This window comes from Petromyzon marinus, unplaced genomic scaffold, assembly GCF_048934315.1.
Source record: "Petromyzon marinus isolate PM22_M1 ecotype Great Lakes invasive population unplaced genomic scaffold, UKy_Petmar_22M1.pri1.0 PM_Scaffold_2, whole genome shotgun sequence".
NCBI classification, from domain to species: Eukaryota; Metazoa; Chordata; class Hyperoartia; order Petromyzontiformes; family Petromyzontidae; genus Petromyzon; species Petromyzon marinus.
In genome coordinates this window covers 4598677-4605188 of record NW_027423168.1, presented here as the reverse complement: position 1 = coordinate 4605188, position 6512 = coordinate 4598677, and the positions used below count along the sequence as shown (strand labels likewise).

The following is a 6512-nucleotide window of genomic DNA, read 5'->3' as shown; positions in this document are numbered from 1 at the left end:
CGGGCCCCCGGCTCCCCCCCTGGGGGAGGGCTGATCTCGAGAGGGCTGCGGGCTCCGGACTCCTCGCTCGAGTGAGAGCAGCCGCTACTCGACTCCTCGCTCGCGGTGAGAGGGCTGCCGCTCTCCGGCTACTCTCCTCACGGCGCAGCCCCTCGGGTCCGCGGGTCCTGTTTGTGGGGCATAGCTCGGGGCTGGCACGTGGCTGCCTGGAATCAATCCGTCGCTTCTCAGCCACTCAAACGCGACGTCTCCGCTCACACAACCCCGCGCACCACTCACACGAACTAAACGGGGGGTCAGGGGTCAGAGGGCAATGACGTCCTTCGCACACGCGTTGCCGCCGATGCCGGGCAATGGAGATTGTTTAAAGGGCTGCGGGGCGGGGATTTGGAGTCGGTTTTAGAGCGACACACCAATCGCACGCGCGGGACGGGGGGGTCGGGGCTTAGAGGGCAGGGACGTCACTCATACACGCATAGCCGATTGGGGGGCTGTATGGGAGGTTATTTAAAGGGCTGTGGGGGCGGATATTCGGGATTGGTGTTAGCCCGCAGTCACGAAAGCTTTAAATCGAAATTTATGTTAAGTGTAATGTGTTGGTGTTAATAAATAGTGTTGCCTCCCAAGAAGTTGTGTGCGCCTATCTCAGCCCATTACATATAAGTGTAGATGTGATTATGTAATTCTTGTGTTCATACAAGTGTAGTGACACAGCGCTGACTGCTGTCCAGCAGCGGCAACTGCAGTGGAAAGTTTGCGCACACGCCGTTGAGCATATATACGGGTGTGCCGGCCGGGCAGAGGAATTGGGGCAAGGGTCATGGAAGACCTCATAGGGAAGCCTCTGGAACCCTCTGGTCGGTTCGAGAAGGGAGGCGTGGATAGGGCAGAGCCAAGCCGCACCGAGTAGAATATAGAATATAATATAAGCAGCGGAGAGCGACAGCTCCGGGCTGCCGGTTCTGGGAGTGGACTCGTCTCGACGTCGCTGTCGTTGCCACCGCATTCGCCCAATCATTGCGTGGCCAGACAGTCGTTGGCCTTCTCGGTCGACGCCGTCGGTGCAACACGGACAGGGTCGTGTCTAGGCTGGGCTCTATGGCAACGTGGTCGAGAGAGTGAGGCCGGAGTTGGTGTGAACAAGATAATAAAGAGACGATGTCTCCTGCAACTACCTCGTCTCCGACAGTGTGTGCGACACACACCACACGTCGGAAGGAGAACACTTCACAAGTATAAATGCTGCCTGTGTCAGTCGAGTCACATTTGCTCTAATTTATTTTGATGGTGACCTAAGACAGGAGAAGCAAAATGCACTTCTTCAGGAAGTGATATTTTTTTCATAATGCAGAGGCTGTGCCTGATACACATCTTTCACGTGTTGTTTGGCAACCCTGGTGCCCAGTAAACGCCATATGGCCAGATCTTTGCATTGAATTCCAAGTATTAATTCCTCCATACTTGTGCACAGTTGAGTTTTTATTCCATTCCCTTCATGAACCATGTTTTTGAACTTTACATCATAGTAAGATAGTACATGCCGATGAATAATTAATAGATGCTTGAAAACATCTATCCCCAACCATCTGCCTGTGTTTGGCCTAAAACCCAATCACCCAGAATGCCCAAATTCACCTTACATACTCTAGGAATGTAAGCAGGTTAATGCCTGTATATCCATCACAATCATCACTCCCAAATGTGAAGACATGTCACGAGACTCGCTGACTTTTCTTAAAATACTTGAGAAATACAAATCATAGCTGAATATTTTCAATTCCATGTGTATAAGCCTTTGTCTCAGATTTATTGTAAAATAAATATACATGTACAATATAAACATTCAAATATCAGAAAATATTTAATGTATGTTGAATTTCTTTCACACTGTACATAACCAACCATGCTAAACAAGACATGATAAAAACAATCCAAGTCATGGGTTGCATACAATATGCAACTTTGGTTTATTGATTACAAATTACATAAAAGGTTCTGAAATTTTACAATACAGGTATAGTGCAATCTAAATAAGCAAATGTACTTTTACAGTGATTTCCCAAATGTTTATAACTACACAAATACTAGCATGTATGTTCCCAATAAAGTAGTCTCCTTCCAAAATGGCTAAAACCAAAATTAGTTTAGTTGTGCTCACAATATTGTTCACATATCCGTTCTATTTCAAGTGACATTTGAGTCTGTATGGATTTGCTGTGCAAAATACTGCTGCAACCATTCAATAACTCCAACCCTGAACGAACTTTATCACATTTTTCCAATACTTTGTTGTGGCACTTCCATTAACAGGGCAATTACTGTGCCCCATGGGCCCCACAAGTTCACAAGTAATTGCGATTCACACCACAGCACCTGAAGTACCATTGATGTTTAACAACCATGAATTAGCAGGACCAAGCGAACGTATCCTTCTGAGTAGAAACCTCGACCACCGCCATAAAATGCTTTCGGGCTTTCTACATCACGGGTAGTCAGCCATCCTTGTTCTCCTTGATGGTGTCAACCAGCTCTTTCAGACGCGACAGGTGGTACACGGCCCTGAGAAGAGACACGATTGAGAGAAAATTACTTGGTTGACTTATTATCAAGGTGGAAGCCAGAAAAATCTCACCAAGTCTCAGGAGGGTTTGGCAGTGATATTTTGCAAATTTCATCAGCGAGTGGTATGTGAGAGGAAAACGGAGAACCCGGTGAAAACAGAGGGAGTAAAATGCAAAACTCCGGATATAGATTCAAGATTCCATTGCCGTATTACTAACTCCTGGTTACCTAGCAGCCAAAATCTATAATATATGCTATTTCAAAACAGTCTCCCATCCAAGTAATAACCAGGCTTACCTGCTTAGCTTATAACATTCAAAATCTGACATCATACTTAGAGGCGGTGCAGCCTCTATGCTGTGCGTGAGTGTGGATATAAAGATAAATTCACAATGGCGTGGAGGGGTTTTCCCAGGGACGATCAGCCCCTAGAAAGACGTCCGTGTTGAAGCTGCCCGGGGAGGGGGCCTCCAAGCCGGGGGAGTCCAACTCCATGTGCGCCCTGCTCAGCAGCTCCTCCAATGAGGCTGTGCATCAAGAATCACGCATCGCACGTCACAACCACATGGGTGGCCGCTCAGCCGTCTCTGTGAGAAAAGACTGAATATGTACCTGAAAACATATGAAATGTCATCTGCTATATACAGACTATATATATACACACACCTAGGGATCTATTGTCCTCTGACACGGACTCCTCGTTGGCTACATTCGTAAGGCCGGAGATATCCAAAACTTTGAGCCACTCTGGGTACTTTGGTCTGCTTTGCGGGCTCTGAGCGGCACCTGCTCTCTTTGTGCTGGTATCCGTCTCGTGGCTGCTGGTCTGGGAGTCCACATCGCAGTCACGCAGCCAGGCCGGGTACCTGAGCTCAGGAATGCTCGTGATCCCCGACACATCCAGCTTATCCTTTTGGCTTGTCAACCACCTGAGATAGGTACTTGTCGCACAGCCGCCGTTCGGCAAGTGCTCACGCCTAGTTGCTTCACTGCTCCATAAGTACAACAAAACATTCGTCTGGTTAGAAAAGAAATAATTTTCGGGCTTTGCCGACAAATTTAATGGCATCACGGCCTTGTTGCTTCTCGCTGTTGAGCTCAACCGTTTAGTTGGCTTATTGCCCCTCACCAATGATGCGCCGAAGCTGTGCGCGGTGACCCCGAGAGATGACCGCTTGCCTCTGTGCGACACTGTGAGGTCTCGGTGGGCGCCAGGCGAGCGGAGCAAGGACTTGGAGGAACCGTCAACTGGCGCCGCTAGGAGCTGGTCCGTGGTTAGACTGACCGTCGGGCTATGAGCCACGACCGCTGCAGCGCAGCAGTGAGGCTGCACGTGCCCGAGATGAGGTCCTCCACAAGCAGCATGCCACCTGCAATGTAAGACCCACAGACATTTTACTGGTACACAATGAATTTGCTCTCCCCTAGATTTCTTGACCCCTGAACGGCAATCCTGCAATGTTGCCTTACTTTGCACCATCAGTAACTAATGATGTTATCCGTTTGTGGAGTTTGTGAGAATATGGGATAAATCAGTGCATGAGCTGTTATTGTTTAAACTTCAGATGTGTCCAGTCTAGGATCTGCAAATTTTGACACAAAGGTTGGAGGATCACTTAGATTTCACAAACTTTACAAACCTGATAATCAGTGAAGTTGCTGGAAGATGACAGGAGAAAGAAATGCATGCACCGACCTATCTGTTCAGACCTATGCTATCCTCTCATATGCGTGTGCTTACTGTGGATAGTTTTCTCTGACATAAAATGAACTCATTAATGGAATTTGCCAAGCATCCCAGTGTGGGACTCTCACGAAAATGTATCTTTAGACCTTATTAAGGGTTTTTTTTCTAGGGGAATTACATTACATTCATGATAGCATAGCATAATTGACAAGCACCCAGTACAAGCAAAAAAAATGGGGTTCTCCTCTCCAATTATCCCCCATCCAGTCAACTAGCTTCGATACCTTATGAGACCTCCTTTGCCAGTAACAAGATATAGTAATAGGTTTTTACCCTTTTATCTGGCACAAAAACTGACACTTTTATACAAGGGATCATGTTTGCGATAACCACAACGCAAGTAGTTAAAATGCAAACAAGAAGATGCTAAGAATAAGAAGACGCCTTTTGGCGTCTTCTGGTCCAACACCAGTGGAGACTGGGATCTCAGAAAAGCCGTCTCGGGTGTGGACCAATCAAATTCAAGGACAGTGCATATTATCAGTTGTCTTTTTTGTTTGCATTTTGACTACTTGTGTTGTGGTTATTGCAAACATGATCCCTTGTATAAAGGTGTCAGTGTTTGTGCCAGATAAAAGGGTAAAAACCTATTACTATAGCTTCGATACCATTGCACCGCCTGCACACTCGATAGCCACTCGAGCGCAAGCACCACGGAGCGATTCCTCGCGTGGCGAGAGGCGCAACCCACCCTCATCCACACTGTGCATCCTCCTCTCCTCCACGCGTCTCCGCTCCGCCATGCTGCGCGGCGCTGTGCTCTGCACGTATCCTGGGTAGCGGTGACGCACAGATTCCGCTCTGCTCAAAGTCCTCGATGTAGGCGTCCAGCGCACCGCTCGCCTACGAGCAGCACTGCTCTCCGCACACCACAGGGCTGCGCTAGCCCCCGCTTCCGGTCCAGAGCAGCGAGCTGCCCTGGCTGCCGCGAGGGCTTGTGTCCGTCACCGTGCTGTCGCCCGAAGGGCTGTTTGTCTCACCACCGTTGCAGTTCATTTTGTACGATTTGGGATGCCCGAACCGGATGGGGCCAGGGAGAGGAATCGCTGTGGCTACCAGGTCACCACTGGTCCTGGTATGGGGGGCACCATGAGGAGCTGCTGTGTGCGGAAAGTGGGTCCGACGTCACAACGCATGGGCCAGCGTCGACCACTTCGCGTTAGCAGCTTCAGCGTTAGGTCTCTTAAGCTACTGTGGCTGTTGTCCTTTTTTCAACAAAAATTCCAGCCTTTCCCATGCTTTCCTTCATCACACCTGCAAGCTCTATGTACAATTGAAGTGTCATAAATGCTCTACCTGCCTACTACTACATTATGAATGATATACATTTAAGAATTAGCTGGAGACAACTCCATGTTTAAAACACACTGTATTCAAAAGAGAAGGCTGAACATTTAACATTGGTTAACGTTTGGCATGTACACCTGCATATCAACAAATTACAGTACTACTAATAAAATGAATGCTACATATTAATAGTGGTATTACAGTAGTATGACTACTTATATTTATATATTATCGCACCTCCGAAGAGCACGGTGGGCTTGGTACGGTGCGAAAGAGATTCAACACACATACAGAATACAATACTTTCCGAGCACATTATGCATACCGAACCTCCAAGTTCCTTACCCTACCCTGAATAACAACGTGTGCAGAGTACAGCTCCTTTTTCAATCCATTGCTGGCTGACAGCTGTCCCATGCTATGCAGCTCCCAGGGGGAGGGGTTATTTACCATACTTCACCACGCTGGTCAGTGTGAATTTGGTGATGGCAGGGGGCTATAGAAGTGCATTACAACAATGTACTGAACATTGCTGCACAATGTCAGGGGGCTATAGAAGTGCATTACAACCACGTACTGAATACTGCTGAACTGGTGGCAGGGGGCTATAGAAGTGCATTACAACCACGTACTGAATATTGCTGCACTGGTGGCAGGGGGCTATAGAAGTACATTACAACCACGTACTGAATATTGCTGCACTGGTGGCAGGGGGCTATAGAAGTACATTACAACCACGTACTGAATATTGCTGAACTGGTGGCAGGGAACTATAGAAGTGCATTACAACCACATACTGAATATTGCTGCACTGGTGGCAGGGGGCTATAGAAGTGCATTACAACCATGCACTGAATATTGCTGCACTGATGGCAGGGGGCTATAGAAGTGCATTACAACCACGTACTGAATATTG

At 47.8% G+C, this 6512-nt stretch overlaps 1 long non-coding RNA gene across 1 annotated transcript; it reads right to left on the bottom strand.

The window, feature by feature from the left end:
- Window positions 1-1869: 1869 nt before the first annotated feature.
- LOC142922888 (uncharacterized) lies at window positions 1870-5183 on the bottom strand. The gene is made up of 4 exons (XR_012940400.1): window positions 5001-5183; window positions 3692-3932; window positions 2954-3089; window positions 1870-2559 (listed from the first exon to the last, which is right to left on the bottom strand). It is a non-coding gene; the product is annotated as an uncharacterized LOC142922888 (long non-coding RNA).
- Window positions 5184-6512: the final 1329 nt, after the last annotated feature.